At 40.1% G+C, this 18,970-nt stretch overlaps 1 pseudogene; it reads left to right on the top strand.

Annotated features, from left to right (window-relative positions):
• Positions 1-1,517: 1,517 nt before the first annotated feature.
• The window catches only part of LOC111959372 (zinc finger protein Helios-like), a 36,913-nt pseudogene continuing 19,460 nt past the window's right edge, over positions 1,518-18,970 (top strand).

Below are 18,970 nucleotides of genomic sequence, written 5' to 3'. Positions count from 1 at the left end.
ATTTTGAATGTCACATCTCTCTCACGTTTCTTTTTTAGTTTATTTTCACTGTGATTGTACAGCAGCTTTTAGAGCATGCATTGACAACCGTACCTCTTGAATACTGTGCTGTACTTCAGATCATTTCAGACAAATCTCGTCTTTGCCACAGGAGGGAGCAGAAGAGGAGAATAATGAATCTACAGTACAATGCAGAGCTTCTTGCTTATACCACTTCTGACAAGACATTATTAGAATAGATAACCAATAAGATATATAATGCATTCGTGTTTGTTTCCATGTTTTTAATGAATTAGAACTCTTAGACAATGGCCCAAATGCAGGCAAATGTGGCATCAAAAATATGTGCAAACAATTGGACTCCCATAATAATAGTTATTAGTAGTATTAATAGTAATAATAATTTGTTTATAATATGTGTTCATGTATGTATCTTTTATATTTTTATTCATACTTAATTTCCCATTGCTTAGTAATACAATTAACATTTTTATGAGTGCTGTATCTACCGTAGCCTAATTAATAAGCACTATTAGCTTTATTATTATTATGATCCTTTTATCATTTATTTATTATCGTCCTAATTTATCATATTCAATCATTGTTTTCACCATTTACTCAAAATAAAAATGCCTTACTGTTATTTTAAGCTTTTTGTCAATGTGTTAAATAAAAAAGCAACAGGCTGTGAAGTACTGTAATCGATTGCCGAGCACCTACAGCACAGACGGCCAGAGAGAGAGATCAGTTTATCTGTGTTAGACCAGGTTCCCAGAACAGACACTCGGCGGCTCGTCTGCTCTGCTTTCGAAGATGGAGGAAGTATCGGGGGATTAACTGTTGTTGCCTGCGGAACTACTGTATTACATTACATTGTATTCCAAGCAAGACATTCCAATGGGTGAACATGTGTAGTTCTTACCTCACAGCATAGGTGATGGGATTATTTAATCTCCTGCGATTATAAGGTAACGAAATAAAGAAAACAAATAGCGATGATTATATATTTATTTAGCCTACAAGGATGACAGTTTGTCTGCTATGATGATGATCTAAAATATGTCCGTGGATAAACGCTCAACATCCGACCATTGATCCAGATTCCAGACAATGCAGATCGTACTGCAATCTACACAGACACGGAATTCAGCGAGACAGGTGCATCTCACTAATAAAAATCAGACGGCTCTGGACTGCACAATGATCGGATACCTGTTGATGCAGCAGTGGGGGCTTCTGCAAAGTCTTTCTATGACATGATTCGAAATGCTTTTAACCCAAACTGCAGTGTCAAGAGGGATAATCTCGTATTTTATGTAATTGAATTAGGCTATAGAGACAGAATGGGCACAATAGTTGAGGAGACGTTCTGTCTGTTGAAATATCTTTCTACCTGCACCTGCATGTGAATGACAGGTTACTATGAGACAGCATGGACTATCAGTCTGTCATATCTCTCTTGGACTGCCCACTGACACACTCACTCTTAGTCCTCATCCAATACCTTTTGGATAACGATGCTTATCCGATTCCTTAGAATCCCTCGGCCAAAAATAGGCTGCTCCCTACTCCTTTTATTTGGCTAATTCCATAGGAACCGGTGGATCCAGTTATATTCTACGCTTTCTTTCTTTCTTTCTTTGTTCCTTTGTTTCTTTCATTTAGTCTAAAAGCAAGATATATATCTTCCCCGACCTCATTGTTGCTGTAATAAATACAAAATCCAGTAATACACAGTCTATAACTGTTGAAGTGCCCATATTTTGGCTAAGTGTAGGTGTACTTCATAGAATATTATAGGATACATACTGTACATAAAGGGAAGGTGCGTGCGGGCTGAGGTGAAAAAGTTGACGGGCTAGTTCAGCACAGAGGAAGTAACTACCAACGCTACTTATTGAGTGTGCTGCCATGTTCCTAAACTTTATTCAGTTTGTATGCAGGACAGGACAGTGGTATATTCAACTGAAGTTTTTCTTTTTAAAAAGAGGAGAGTAGACCCTACCTTATTATTATTAATTGTCTATCAAATACGTATTAGACAACTGGGGATTTTAATTTTGTATTTTAGAACGAGGTGCGACTTCCACTGACGAAGATCACTGACTTGCACAGGGGAGACACCGAAAGGTAATATTCAATTGAACATTTTGTCAATTTATCAAGTCTGGTTATCAGAACCATACAAATTATTATGCATTTAAAATTATTAGGCTACCATTCCTACGCGAATACTTTGCGTACTAACTTTGTAATACATTTATAATAACTTAACAGCATTGTTTTTACCTAGTCGCATTAGATGAACTTTTAACTTCAAAGGTCCTCATTCTGCTTACTCTTTCTGAGCGATTGATCGATAAATTGACAGGGCTACCCATTCGATTGCTCAAATCATACAATAACAGGTTGCGGCTGATTCTGTCAACATCTGGCTTGATTTCGATCATGTAATAAAAAGAATCAACCCATATATTGTTTAAAACTGAAGGGAGATCTTGGGCTGTCAGATAAGCCAACACACGTGCACGACTGAGCGTCTAGAGACAGGTGTCCACAGCGGAGGCGCGGATTGTTGGTGCAAATTCTTATGGGCTTTCCGTTTATTGCTGACGAAGCACTTATAATCTCAATTGTCAAACGTATAAAATAAAATATATTGACTGAATGTAATAACTTGTATACTTAGGCTGCTAAGCGTTCTAAAGTTTAGAGTATAAACAACTATTTTGTATTTATTTATTTATTTGAATAGCCTAGTCTACCACATATGACTTTTAATTCAGCATATAGTTTTTACTATTCTTCCATAGAACATACTCTTAAAAAACAGACATAGTTTCTCTCCTAGTCTTAGGTTAAACAATATTTGCATTGTAATTGGTTTCCCAATTATTGAAGTGTCAATTATGAAGGAAAATGTTGCCAAAGTGCATGCCATTTTTTATTGACGTGTGATTATTATTGTATGTAGAGAAACGTGGCCGTCATACACAAGACATTTGCCAAAATGTTGACATCTGTATGCTAGTTCACAGTAGAAAATGTTTCGCTTGGTCTGTCCTCAAGATTGGGCCTTAATGCGGTTATATTTTTACACCTGAAATATGAGTATATTGTCCTCGTGTGAGTCATACAGTGCCCTACAAAAGTATTCATACCCCTTGACTTATTCAGCATTTTGTTGTGTTACAGCCATAATACAAAATGGATTACCTAGATTTTTTTGTTCTCACCCATCTACAAACAATACTTCACAAGAACAAACTGAAAACATGTTTTTAGGAATTTTTGAAAATTGATTGAAAATTAAATACAAAAATATTTCATTTATATAACTATTCACATCCCTCAGTCAATACATGTTAGAATCACCTTTGGAAGCGATTACAGCGGTGAGTATTTCAGGGTAAGTCTCTAAGAGCTTTGCATACCTGGATTGTACAGTATTTGCTCATTGCTAGAAAGCCATTTTCAAGTATTGCCATACATTTTCAATCAGATTTAACTCAAAGCTACCTAGGCCACTCAGGAACATTCAACGTTGTCTTGGTAAGCAACTCTAGTGTATATTTGGCCTTGCGTTTTAGGTTATTGTCCTGCTGAAAGGTGAAATTGTCTTCCAGTGTCTATTGGAAAGCAGACAGAAACAGGTTTTCCTCTAGGATTGGCTGTGCTTAGCTCTATTTCATTTATTTTTTATCCCACCCCAAAAAAACTCCCTATAACATGATATAGCCACCACCATGCCTGAAAATATGAAAATATGAAAATATGAAAATATGAAGATGTGTTGAGTTGGATTTGCCCCAAACATAAGACTTTGTATTCAGGACATGAAGTTAATTTCTTTGACACATTTTTCTCCAGTTTTACTTTAGTGCCTAATTGAAAATATGTTTTGGAATATTTTTTATTCTGTACAGGCTTCCTTCTTTTCACTCTGTCATTTAGGTTAGTATTGTGTAGTAACTACAATGTTGTTGATCCATCCTCAGTTTTCTTATATCACAGCCATTAAACTTTGTAACTGTTTTAAAGTCACCATTGGCCTCATTGTGAAATCCCTGAGCAGTTTCTATCCTCTCTGGCAACTGAGTTCGGAAAGATGCCTGTATCTTTGTAGTGACTGGGTCTGTTGATACACCATCCAAAGTGGAATTAATAACTTCACCATGCTCAAAGGGATATTCAATGTCTGGTTTTTATGTCCTTCTTTGCAAGGCATTGAAAAACCTCCTCCGTTTTTGTGGTTGAATCTGTGTTTGAAATTCACTGCTCGACTGAGGGACCTTACAGATAATTGTATGTGTTAGATGAGGTAGTCATAAAAAAATTATGTTAAGCACTATTATTGCACACAGAGTGAGTCCATGCAACTTATTATGTGACTTGTTAAGCACGTTTTTTCTCCTGAACCTATTTAAGATTGCCATCACAGTTGGATTGAATACATATTGACTCAAGACATTTCAGCTTTTCGTTTTTCGTACATTTGTAAAAATGTCGAAGGACATTATTTCACTTTAAAATGATGGGGTATTGTATGTAGGCCAGTGACAAAACATTTGAATTTAATACATTTTAAATTCAGGCTGTAACACAACAAGATGTTGGAAAAGTCAAGGGGTGTGAATACTTTCTGAAGGTACAACTCTTATTTAATCTCAGGTGACCTGACCAGACATAACAAAAACATCTAGGAAAGCAGAGAGAGTAAACCTGGAACGGATAGGTTTATTACCCTGACTGTCCAATTTAGCAGTGACATTTGACTGCAGAAAAGGACATATTCAGTATATCAGAAGTTCAGCATTATTACACAGTTGTTCCCACAGTTGTGTCAAGTTGGCTGGACGTCCTTTGGGTGGTGGAACATTCTTGATACACACGGAAACTGTTGAGTGTGAAAAACCCAGCAGCATTGCAGTTCTTGACACACTCAAACCGATGCACCTGGCACATACAACCATACCCCGTTCAAAGGCACTTAAATATTTGATCTTGCCCATTCACCCCCTGAATGGCAAACATACACAATCCATGTCTCAATTGTCTCAAGGCTTAAAAATCTCCTCCCCTTCATCTACACTGATTGAAGTGGATTTAACAAGTGACATCAACAAGGGATCATAGCTTTCACCTGGATTCACCTGGTCAGTATATGTAATGGAAACAGCAGGTGTTCCTAATGTTTTGTACACTGAGTGTAATTATCTTGTGTGTTACACATCAATAGTATACAATCTCACCTGAACCTCCAACAGATAATACATGTATACAAAATGTCACCCTCATCGCAGACATGAGGTTGGCCAGTGGTGGTTTGCACCTTATTACTGTTCTCTCAGACATATTTCTTTTGAGTTAAGGCCTTTTTTTCAGAGGGTCTGAAACTACTAGAACTGGGAACATTTGTGTTCTGACTCTATGTACATTTTTAACCCATACTATAGTTTTAGCTTGATATATTTGTTACTTCTCTAATAGTGCAACTTTCTATGAACCACTGCATTCTATTCAGAGGCTAAAACGTTACAATCCACCAGCACTTCAGCAGCCACATGCTGGGAAGTTGAACCATAGACTTTTATGTTGCAGGGATGCTAGATTAAAGTATTTCGGAACCTCGAAAGCCAAAACTAAAACACGTGCATCTTTGTCTTCATATTTAACTCTGTATAATGTTTGTACATTCTCAAATGTTATCAGTAATACATTTTATTTATTTATTTTCACTCAACTTTCATTGTGATATATTTGTTAAATATTAATCATGCCTGTTTCAAAATCAATGTATCCTCTAATTCAGCATTTCTAAATATTTATAATCATTCATAATGGCTCATTCATTAAATCTATGACAAAGTGTTACCTAAAATAATGTACAAATAAATCCCTCCAACCAAACAGTATAATCTGTTATATTCCATTAGGATTTAGAAGAGGTTAGAAGGAGAGTAAGCACTGTGGTACAGCTGGAGTGCTCTAACTTACTGTTTCTTTTTGATACCTACAGCTCTCCCCCAACTATGGAAACAGAGGCAACTGATGTATACTCTGCAAGTAGGTCAACTTTTCAATCACGCTCTAACCAAAATGATATTGACATATCATAACTCTTAAAAGTCTTTAAAAGGTTTGTGACATCGTGTTTTAAGTTGTGGATGCTGCATTCACCATTTTATGTTGTTAAAAAAGAAAAATGTTTTATGGTCTTTCTAACCAATTTTCCACATTTTGAGGCCGTTTTGTCATCCTTTTGGATATAATCCAACTGGAACTAGTATTTAGTCCAGTCTCCTCTTTCATTTCTGGTTGTTTCTGAGAGTTATTGATTCCTATAGTGATTTTAAGCTAAAGCAATCAGACATTTGAGGATGCCATGATGTTGTGATGTTTTGCACAGCTGAGTTATGGTCAAAGGTATGGGGCATGGCTGAGGCCACACTATTTTTTAACAAATACAGTTGACTCTCATACAGATATGGAAGTGTACACAAGGATAGGTGAACGTGTTCCACGCAGCTGAGATGAGGAAGTCATTCTGCTTTACTAATCCGATAAGAGGAGAGAGACACGAGCTGCATGTGTTCTGATCCTGTAAAAGGGCCAACTACTTCTTGGCTCCCCTAGAGATGTCTTATCAGTAGGGTGGTGCTGTACCAGGCACAGTGGTACTTCCCTCCTCTTTCTCCCCTCCACAGATTCCCTCTGATAGAACACACTGCTCATCTGGAGTTTGACAACTCCTTGTTGCAGGTGTTGAAAATAGTTTTGGGATGAGTGGAACAAAATATGGTATAGTGAGGATATAGTGTGAAGGAAAAAGTAGGATGGAGTAGGATATAGCCATTATAGTGCCCTCTGTTTCAATTCATGTTTGAAGCATACTGCCATATCTCCTCTAAATTGTTAAAGGCAAGCTGATGAATGAGATCTCTGTCTCTTACAGTGTGGAGGAATGGTCTGGAGGTTGATGGTTTGACTGGAAAAACCAGATCCTTGCTCCTGCCTGTGCTGCCTGTGTGGAAATAGGGAAATAATTCTGCACAGTTCCAAACCTCTTGTTCAAAGTTTATGTCATTCCAGTGTCTGTGGCTTATTGAAGTGCTCCCCACTTGTAAAGTACGGTATATATTTAACCATGATGATCATTTGATGCAACACATTCTCAACTCACTTCATAAAACGGCCTACAGAAGCCAACATGTTTATCAGGTCTTGTTCTCTCTTTGCCATTTTCATAAAATGTATTTTCCTTTTGGCCACGCCGCCTACACATGGAACAATCTATATCTGATGCGTTACACACATCATCTTCCTCTAGTTACCTCCCCTGTCTATACAAGTCATCTGGGTCTTGGCCCTGATGCACAGACATGTTGTGGCGGTTCATACAGTATTGAGTCAACTAATGTATGGTGCCAGTCAAAGCTCTGATTTTGACACAGCAAACTGTGTGTGTGCGTGTTTTGTATGTGTTGTCTGCCCCAGTCACTCCTCAATCTGGCCCACGGGTTCACCTTGGGAGCAGTGAGCTGCAATTTTAAGGATTGTAATTTTAAGGATTGTATGAGGAATAGCGGATGATGAACACGTTTGAGCTAAATGCCATTAAGGTTTTCAATAATAATTACAAGGACATGAAACATAGGACCATCAACATTCCGATGCTACTAGTACACATCCTCTTTGAGCCACTGTACTGTGCCTTTACCTAACCTGATCGACCACACAGAGTCGTCAAGGCATCAACACTTAGCACAGTAATGGAAAAGCCTGCCGTATCCAGTCATAGAGCGACTCCTGTCTCTACGACAGACAGCACTGCCAAGGGATAGCCGCCCGTTGGTCACCTGAGATTTCCTTAAACTTCAGCGTGGCTTGCAACCTGAGACCAGACCCAGGGATTGTGTCATCATGGTCATGGACCGCGACTCCCAGAGTGCCTCACTCAGCAGCAGCCAATCACAACAATGAAACACTGGTCTACCACATATAATACTAGCATTTTGTTTTAGTCTCCATGGGGGAAGCATTAAGATTGAAGATTAACTGTTGGACTGAGGTGGCCATTGTCTCTGACATCTCCAATTCTTTCCTGTAAAATGTGCTAGCTGGTAAAGTGTTGTCTTTGCTGTGGTGTGGCTCGTGTGGGATTTGACACCTGGGTCACTGGAGGTGCTGTGGTGTTGGTTTTGTTTTGGCTGAGAGGCTCCCCTGGGGTCAGGCTGTAGAAGGGATTGGACAGCTCTACCTTTGAGTGGACAGGACAGCTATCTTATAGCCTTGCCTGTGTGTCAGGGTGGGTGCTAAGAGGATGCAATCTGATCTGATCTGTATGGATAGGACATGAGGCTGACAGTTGCAGTAGCCACTAGCAAAACATGTTCCATCCTGCACTCCTGTGGTGGCCTGGTTAGCTCCTAAACCTAAGTGATGGGCCTGGTTGGGACTTGGATGGAGGACCACCCAGGGAAAATATATTTGCTACTGGAAGTGTTGTTGGGGAACGAGCAACAGGTTGCAAAGATCGGTGTAGCACTGTGTTAGATTAGGGACTTACACAGCAAATGGGCCAGTGTTACCTTGTGTTGATTTTTCAGTGTAACATTTATAGTGTTTATTCAGGTGTTACATTAACTCTGTTGGTGTTAGATTATTACTTAGTGGTCTAAAATAACCCCAGTGGTGGTGTTAATAACCAGAGTTGAGTGTGAGAGTGTGATTGTGTCAGTTTTACTCTGTGGACAGTACAACATTCCCATCAAATCCTGCAGAGGTGGCACCACAGGTCCCAGAGTGGTGTGGCAAAAAAAATCTGTTGTAAAAAGGTTTATTATGGGCTACGATGGGACCAGAGTTTTTCTAAGCAGATCACATGGTTTAAAAAGTGCTGGAAAACCTCCTGTCCCTGGGGAGGAGGAAAAGCTCCTGTCCTTGGGGAGGAGGAAAAGCTCCTGTCCTTGGGGAGGAGGAAAAGCTCCTGTCCTTGGGGAGGAGGAAAAGCTCCTGTCCTTGGAGAGGAGGAAAAGCCAGTCAAACTGCAGCAATCTTGTACTTGTTCATATTAACTATATTTTAAAGGATGTTAGAATAGAAACCAAATTTGATCGTGTTCACATTTTCTCACAAAACAAATGGCCCAATGTTACCGGTACGTTTAACCTGGCAAGTGGCACGGGGCGCATAGTAGGCTAGACTATGCAGATGCTGTTGTTAGTAGCCTACATTTGATTAGACTGAAAAATAGTATTGTTTCAATACAATACAGCATGTCTGATCGCTAATATTTATGTGTATAGGCTGCGATATTTATGTATGAGCTTTTGCTTGTGTCTGTCAAGAGTGATGTGTTATCACTCTTGCTAAATAGATACCGGAGGAAAGTCATGCTCGCCTTGAGCTTTGTGCGTTGTGCCTGGCCTGCGTGTCCTGCGATTTCCGTGAATATGATTGGTCAAGAACCACAAATAGCCTGCAGCAGCACTCCAATGTGAATGACAGAGAAATTGAGTGTGAGTTGACAAATCATGAGGAAAAATCGGGGAAAAAACAGAACTTTTCCAATAATTTTTACGTTTTGCATTGATCTTTTTTATTAGACTAAATAAAAAACGATTGAAAAGTGCTGTGGCAAATGCCGCCTCGTCACAAGTTTAAAACCACGCCCATCATTATAATATTTCCCAGCATGCTTTTCTGCAGGTAGATTTGTTTTAGGATTGGTTTTTTTTCAGCTGTGTTTTGGCATGTTCATTGATTGATTGAGATATTAATCTTATGCTACACAAAGATAAATACACATTTTCTAAACTAATCCAATCAGTTAGTTGGATTTATAGCACCCGTTACTGAAATGGTTGTTCCAGTTTAAATGGTTTAGGTAGTCCAATTTGTTTGGAGTGCAGTTTGCAGATGAATAAACATTTTGGTTGTTGCTATTCTATCTCTGGCTGATTTCCAATAGAAATTACTTATCACTTTGCAAGCTAGCAAAATTTGGTCTGTTGAAATTGAGTGTCAGGCTACTCTATTAGGATAAAAAAAAGGTCTCTTAAATAAGGCCTTAAGAGGTACAGGTGAAGTTGGAAGTTTACATACACCTTAGCCAAATACATTTAATACAATTCCTGACATATAATCCTAGTAAAAATTCCCTGTTTTAGGTCAGTTGGGATCACCACTTATTTTAAGAATGTGAAATGTCGGAATAATAGTAGAGAGAATGATTTCTTTTCAGCTTTTATTTCTTTCATCACATTCCCAGTGGGTCAGAAGTTTACATACACTCAATTAGTATTTGGTAGCATTGCTTTTAAATGGTTTAACTTGGGTCAAATGTTTCAGGTAGCCTTCCACATGCTTCCCACAATAAGTTGGGTGAATTTTGGCCCATTGCTTCTGACAGAGCTGGTGTAACTGAGTCAGGTTTGTAGGCCTCCTTCCTCACACACACTTTTTCAGTTCTGCCCACAAATTTTCTGTAGAATTGAGGTTAAGGATTTGATGGCCACCCCAAAACCTTGACTTTGTTGTCCTTAAGCCACTTTTCTACAACTTTGGAAGTATGCTTGGGTTCATTGTCCATTTGGAAGACCCGTTTGCAACCAATCTTTAAATTCCTGACTGATGTCTTGTAATGTTGCTACAATACATCCACATAATTTCCCTTCCTCATAATGCCATCTATTTTGTGAAGTGTACCATTTCCTCCTGCAGCAAAGCACCCCAAAACATGATGCTGCCACCCCTGTGCTTCACGGTTGGTATGGTGTTCTTTGGCTTGCAAGCATCCCCCTTTTTCCTCCAAACATAACAATGGTCATTATGGCCAAACAATTATATTTTTGTTTCATCAGACCAGAGGAAATGTATCCAAAAAGTACAATCTTTGTCCCCATGTGCAGTTGCAAACCGTAGTCTGACTTTTTTATGGCGATTTTGGAGCAGTGCTGAGCGGCCTTTCAGGTTATGTCAATATAGGACTCGTTTTACTGTGGATATGGATACTTTTGTACCCATTTCCTCCAGCATCTTCATAAGGTCTTTTGCTGTTGTTCTGGGATTGATTTGCACTTTTCGCACCAAAGTATGTTCATCTCTAGGAGACAGAACGCGTCTCCTTCCTGAGCGGTATGATGGCTGCGTGGTCCCATGGTGTTCATACTTGTGTACTATTGTTTGTACAGATGAACGTGGTACCTTCAGGCATTTGGAAATTGCTCCAAATGCCTGAATGAACCAGACTTGTGGAGGTTTACACATTTTTTTCTGAGGTCTTGTCTGATTTATTTTGATTTTCCCATGCTGTCAAGCAAAGAGGCACTGAGTTTGAAGGTAGGCCTTGATATACATCCACAGGTACACCTCAAATTATGTCAATTAGCCTATCAGAAGCTTCTAAAGCCATGACATCATTTTCTGGATTTTTCCAAATTGCTTGAAGGCACAGTCAACTTAGTGTATGTAAACTTCTGACTCGCTGGAATTGTGATACAGTGAATTGTGAAGTGAAATAATCTGTCTGTAAACAATTGATGGAAAAATGACTTGTGTCATGCATAAAGTAGATGTCCTAACTGACTTGCCAAAACTATAGTTTGTTAACAAGAAATGTGTGGAGTGGTTGAAAAATGAGTTTTAATGACTCCAACCTAAGTGTGTGTAAACTTCCGACTTCAACTGTATGTAATGTATTGTTGCAAGAAGTTTAATAATTACGTTTGAGCAGGAACCCATTCGGAAATTATGTTGGAGTGGTGTCGTGGAGTACAGTTAGTTAATTTTGGCCACCTGTGAGTAGAAGTGTTGTATCAGTTTAAGTGTTCTATGATTACGTTAATTAAAGTAAGAGCACGTCTGCTGGCAGTTCTGAAGTTTTTATAAATGCTTACATAAGAGCATGTAACATTAAGGAGTTGTAAAACATACTGTAATGTCCTTAACCCAACACCTTATCAAGGGCTATGGACCTCTTGGCGTAATGTTTAAAAATACTATGAGGTGTTGTTGCATAAAACCGTTGGTGCAAACTATTACTGAAACAAAATATAAACGCAACATGCAACGATTTTAATGTGTTAAAGTTTATATAAGGAAATCTCTCAATTCAAATACATTTGTTAGGTCCTAATCTATAGATTTCACATGACTGGGCAGGGGCACAGCCATGGGTGGGCCTGGGAGGGAATAGGCCCACTCACTGGGGAGCCAGGCACAGCCAATGAGAATTAACTTTTTCCCACAAAAGGACTTTATTACAGAAAGAAATATTCAGTTTCATCAGCTGTCCGGGTGGCTGGTCTAAGAAGATCCCGCAGGTGAATCTGGATGTAGAGGTCCTGGGCTGGCGTTATGTGGTCTACGGTTGTGAGGCCGGTTGGACGTACTGCCAAATTCTATAGAATGATGTTGGAGGTGGCTTATGGTAGAACAATGTACATTCAATTCTCTGGCAACAGCTCTGGTGGACATTCATGCAGTCGGCATGCTAATTGCACGCTCCCTCAAAACTTGAGACATCTGTGGCATTACGTTTTGCAACAAAAATGCACATTTTAGAGTAGGCCTTTTATTGTCCCCAGCACAAGGTGTACCTGTATAATGATCATGCTGTTTAATCAGCTTCTTGATATGCATACCTTTCAGGTGAATGGATTATCTTGGCAAATGAGAAATGCTGACTAACAGGGATGTAAACACATTTGTTCACATATATAAGTTTTTAGTGCATATGGAACATTTCTGCAATCTTTTTTTTCAGCTCAGGAAACATGGTACTAACACTTAACATGTTGTGTTTATATTTTTGTTCATTATATATACACTTCCTAGTGTTAAAAATTATATATGAGGAGTTATTGCATAGCACTGAATGTGATAATTCCCTAAAACTGACAAAGTGTAACAGCATCAGCACTAAGTACAGTGTTATTTTTTTATTATTTATAATTTTACCCCATTTTCATGATATCCAATTGGTAGTTACGACCTTGTTTCATCGCTGCAACTCCCAACGGGCTCGGGAGAGGCGAATGTCGAGACATGCATCCTCCGAAACATGACCTGCCAAGCCCCACTACTTCTTAAAGGTCCCAAACTGTCATTCTGATTCCCATGTAAAACTGCGTGAAACTGTAAAACTGAGTTTTGGACAGCTTTAATTTGAATGTATTTTCCATCCTTATGTGATCTGTTTAGAAATTACAGCACTTTTTGTACAAAGTCTCCCCATTTTAGGGGACCAAACGTATTGGGACAAATTCGCTTACTGTATATGTGTATTAAAGTATTAAAATTTACATATTTTTTCCCAGTATTTGAATAATCCTGAATGAATCCTGAAAAATTATGAGTGAAAAAGTTTATGATCAAACTTTATCAATGTCGAAGCAAAAGTAATTTTTCATACTTTGATCTGGTTTCATCCAAATATCATCACATTTGAGTAAAAACATGATTATGGCTGTTCATGACCTTTAACACAATGCTCACTTAACCCAGAAGTCAACCTTGCCAATATGTCGGAGGAAACATTGTTCAATTGACGAGCACAATCAGCTTGCAGGCACCCGGCCCGCCACAAGGAGTCGCTAGATGAGCCAAGGAAAACCCACTGACCAAACCCGGATGGTGCATTGCCAGTTGTGTGCTGCTTTATGGTGCTCCTGGTCACAGATCGAACCCCAGGCTGTAGTGGCTCCTCAGCACTTTGATGCAGTGCCTTAGACCGCTGCACAACCTGGGAGGCCCAACACAGTGTTAATTTAACACTGAAAGTGGACCCATATACACACTGGCCCAGTCTTAAGTTTAAAATTGTCAGAGTTGATTCAACATTGGAACATTTGCTGTTTAGGATCCGGAACAGGGTATCATACAAATAGTCATATTGACACTTGCCTCCTGGCCTAGTTTGCTAAATTATTTCCTCTTAACATAAGTGAAATAAAAATTAAGATTATCCCCAGGTAATCAGGTGTTTTGTCACTATTTTGGCAAGGTGTGATTGCTTCAACTGACACCTATCAAAAGCAATGTGTGTGTGAGTGACTGCAATGTGTGTGTGTCGTGTGTGGTGTGTGTGTGTGTGTGTGTGTGTGTGTGTGTGTGTGTGTGTGTGTGTGTGTGTTGTGTTGTTGTTTGTTGTGTGTGTGTGTGTGTGTGTGTGTGGTGTGTGTGTGTGTGTGTGTGTGTGTGTGTATGCTGTTTGTACAGATGGAGTTGTATGCTTATGTGTGCAGTGCAATGCAATGCAGAGCGATGTTCCCAGCTTCTTTGTTGTCTGTCTGTCTCCCAGGTAACGGAGACTGCTCTCCCAGGAAGACAGAGAACTCTAGAATGTTGGTGGACCTGTCGGCAAACACACCAATGGACAGCAGCTCCAGCATCCTAATTCACCCACTGGTGAGTGGTTGCTGAACATATACGTGCACACAAACACCACACGTATGTATGGACGCAGAGAGGAACATACACACGCACACACACCCACACTCAAGAGGATTATGTGTGTTAAGAGAAACAGTTTATCTTATCAACTCATGTCTTATCTGAAGGGTCTTGCATAGTTCCTTCCCCTAAATGAACAGAACAGGAAGAGCTGAGGGTGCTATTCACCATGTGGTAGCTGAAGCAGAAAAGGGAAGCTGTTTCCCGCAGCATCCCCAGTATTAGTACCTGTCCCATATCTGTTTATGCTGGCTTGCCAACTGCTATGGTCATTAATAGTTCAAAGGAGTCTGCAAGACCCCACAAACAGACCTGGGGTTCAGGCTAAAGTGTTTAAAGAGGGAGAGAGTCTCAGAGGGAGATAGCACTCACAGACTACAGTGTTAAAGAGGGAGAGAGTCTCAGAGGGAGATAGCTCTCACAGACTACAGTGTTAAAGAGGGAGAGAGTCTCAAAGGGAGATAGCTCTCACAGACTACAGTGTTAAAGAGGGAGAGAGTCTCAAAAGGGAGATAGCACTCACAGACTACAGTGTTAAAGAGGGAGAGAGTCTCAGAGGGAGATAGCTCTCACAGACTACAGTGTTAAAGAGGGAGAGAGTCTCAGAGGGAGATAGCTCTCACAGACTACAGTGTTAAAGAGGGAGAGGTCTCAGAGGGAGATAGCTCTCACAGACTACAGTGTTAAAGAGGGAAGAGTCTCAAAGGGAGATAGCTCTCACAGACTACAGTGTTATAAGAGGGAGAGGATTCAAAGGGGATAGCTCTCACAGACTACAGTGTTAAAGAGGGAGAGAGTCTCAGAGGGAGATAGCTCTCACAGACTACAGTGTTAAAGAGGCAGATCGTTCTCACTGACACAGCCTGTGTCATCCTGACCCGGAAGTTGCCTAACACCACTCCGTTTCGACACCATTGTTGTAACATAACACTGACTGATGCTGAATTTCTCTTGAAATTGACCAATTGTGTCACTGTACAAAACTACAGAACATGTTTGCTATATGTTTACAATCAAACTATTAATAAGGTAGATCATTTTAAATGCTTTTCTCGTTGACTTCAGCTAAATGCCTAGACAGCGCCACTAGCAAAACTGCAGAGCTCGTCATTTTATATATCCCATCTCCCGTACCCCTCGTCTGGGAGGAAAATATGAAAACCAATAGAGCTGTTCCGTGTTGCCAGGATACAGTTCTGGATGATAACCTCAATGTCATGCTGTTAGTAAAACAGGGGCTCCTTCAGTTCAGACAGGGATATAGATAGAAGGGGGAATATTGCTAAAGAAAAGACTGCCATGTTGTTGCAGAGATTGTCATGTCATTGCTGACAATAGCAGGAGTCCTGAATTCTATGTGTCCTATGTTGTGAGACAGATGGATGATATCAACCCTATAGCAATCACCACAGTGGACATTGTTGTCATCCCTAAAGCAAACACCACATTGGCACATTGTTGTCATCCCTAAAGCAATCACCCCACACACTCCCCTTGTGTTTATGGAGTCTAGGAGCCTAAGGGGACATGGGTATGAGATGGATATAGGTGTGAGAGGTTTGGGGCTATTGCTTTGTCTCCTTGCGTACCCACCCTGTGATCATGGTCAGTCACAAATCACAAACAGCCTTGTCTAAATGGTTGACACTACTATCCGGATAAGGTTTTCCTGACTGCAGCAGAGGAATGCAAGGAGTCACCTTCTGCCTATGTTCAATCTTAAAGGTCCCTGTAACCTATGTCAATCTTAAAGGTCCCTGTAGCCTACTGTATGTTCAACCTTAAAGGTCCCTATATTCAAACAAATGCATTGTATGGGAGAGCACATCTCTGAATCTCTGAATATTATTCTGTGGCTTTTGTGTGTGTGTGTGTGTGTGTGGTGTGTGTGTGTGTGTGTGTGTGTGTGTGTGTGTGGGTGTTGTGTGTGTGTGTGTGTGTGTTGTGTGTGTGTTGTCATCACAGATACTAGGAGTCTTGTGGCAGTAGAAACAGCAGAGGCCTTCCTGCCTTTAGTCAGTGTCAGTCAGTCAGCCAGCCAGCCCCCCTCCCCCACATCCCATCCAGCCAGTCTCTAACCCAACACCAGTCACGTGGAAAACATCAGGGGCTCAGCAGCACCTGTTTAGACTAGGACATTCCCCTCCCCCTCATTCTTCCTCTTTCATCTTCTTCCTCCCTCCCTCTTCTCCTCCCCAGGGACTGACTGGAACTAGACAAGCCTGTTTCTCATCTCTCCCCAAATAATGTTCAGAGCACGTCACATCACTACACACAGACCATTTCTGGGAGTAACCAAGTGTATCTTTACATAACATGTTAACTGTGTGCATTCCAGGAGTTTCAGCTTTAAAAATAGCACTTATAGTTGCTTACAATTAAAATAGTGTAATTGTTAGTCAGGTGTGGAGAGTCTCTGTCTCAGGGGGTTTAGCATAAACTTTCCTAATACTGTGAGCATCATTATATCACTTGTTTCGCCAGGGGAAATGACATGCAGATTGTATGAACGTATTCCTATCAATGGAGTTAGTCAAAGAGAAACAGATTCACAAGATGTACAATCTCAACCTTCAGTTCCCACACCTACTGAGAACAAGGATCACCCACAAAAATAATCTAATGTAATTGGCCAAAAACCATCAAACAATAACTTGATTGGTCATAATGGTCTCTTCTAGAAAACACAATCAAACAGGAAGATGAAGATGAAGAAGATGAAGGGGACAGGAGGACCACAGCAGAGGACATGGGCCAAAGCGGGGAAGAGGGATCGGGTTTGGAGGAGCCCATGATTGACAGCCCAAACAACCTACAGGATGGGGTCCCCGGGTCAGAAGGGTCATGTGACCCAGGAACTCGGCTGCCCAATGGTAAATGTTTCTCTAAAGTTGTTTCCCCTTATGTCCCTTCTACAGTATATAGCCCAAACCTCATGTACGTTATATTGAACACCAATGACCCAATACTCTCTGATGTATCTGAGGATTGTCAATGTTTTACCATTAACATCTAGCAAATTGCAAAAACCTGTTAGTATAATACAAAATGGCAGATAATGGTTACTTCACGTTGTAGCTCAGTATGAGATATGTATTTTACAGACTAAAGCAATTGCACGTCACTTATCCTACGATTGAAAACAATTATAATGCTTGAGTCAGAAATTGCTTATTTTTGTGTCATTGGGTGTGGAGGTGAAAAGCTTTGCTATGTTCTAGAAGACAATAGTTGAGCCTTAGAATCATTCTCAGGGAAAACATCCCAGGAATCTTCCTCAACCTGTTTCCTAGCCCTTAACTGACGCTGTAGTGAGTGTGCTGTAGTCTAGTTGTGAACCAGGAAAACTATGTACATAGAGACATACAAACACACACTCACCGATGGTAAAGCTGGGCACTAAACGTATACAGCACATTTAGCAATGCAAGACTATAAGATACAATGTAAGACTCTCTAAACCGTCTTCCGTCTGAAGACACTTTGACAGCAACGCTTAAACATAATACTTTAAACTTATACATATGGTGTGTGTGTGTGCATGTGTGTGTGTTTGTCCCTCCTATAACCATACATTGGGTCTGGATGGGGACGGAAACATGTATTTATGTACCTACTGTACTGTGTGGTGATAGAAAGAGAGAAAGCTGTAGTAGAGAGACCCAGAGCGAAAGGGAACAGAGCTAACACCTCATCTCACCACACTCTATTTCTGGAGATATAAATATCTCTGTAGTTACTACAGTAAGGTCTAGTTCAAATGTATCAATAGTACACAGTGCACATCAGAAACCACATGTTAGTGTTTTTCTCTGCACTGAAAAACCTCCTTAAAGTAATATTGGCAACGTTTGTAAGTCTCAGCTAGGGTTTGTTTAATGGAGGCTGAGGACGAGGTTAGCAATTGACGAGGTTAGGGTTTGTTCACCTCCACAGTCCAGCTATGTATATGTCCTTTGTAGCTGGTAGAGCATGGCACTTGCAACGCCAGGGTTGTGGGTTTGATTCTCGTGGGGGACTGGAACGAAAAAAAAGAAAATTATGAAAATATATGCATTCTACTGTAAGTTTCTCTGGATAAGAGTGTCTGCTAAATGACGTACATGTTTTATCATTGCAATGTGTTGATTGTTGTTGGGTAGCTGTGAATCTCAATTTCTGTCTTAAGTTTGTTCGGTCCAATATCCCAGTGAAAAGTGTGGCAACTCAAGACTAGGTTACTGAGTTTCTGTGGTTATTGTGTGTTGCTGATCTGGCTCTATGTTAACCTTTCACGAGCCTCTACCCCGGATCCGGGAGCACCCCCCACACCCCCCACACACTAATTAGCATACCTAGCATAGCTTCAAAAGTAGATAGTAGCATCTAAATATCATTAAATCACAAGTCCAAGACACCAGATGAAAGATACASATCTTGTGAATAAAGCCACCATTTCAGATTTTTAAAATGTTTTACAGGGAAGACAAAATATGTAAATCTATTAGCTAAACACGTTAGCAAAATACACCAC

This window comes from Salvelinus sp. IW2-2015, linkage group LG36 (genome assembly GCF_002910315.2).
Source record: "Salvelinus sp. IW2-2015 linkage group LG36, ASM291031v2, whole genome shotgun sequence".
Classification (NCBI taxonomy): Eukaryota; Metazoa; Chordata; class Actinopteri; order Salmoniformes; family Salmonidae; genus Salvelinus; species Salvelinus sp. IW2-2015.
Note: the sequence above shows the minus strand (reverse complement) of the source record. Positions and strands in the feature narration are given on the sequence as shown.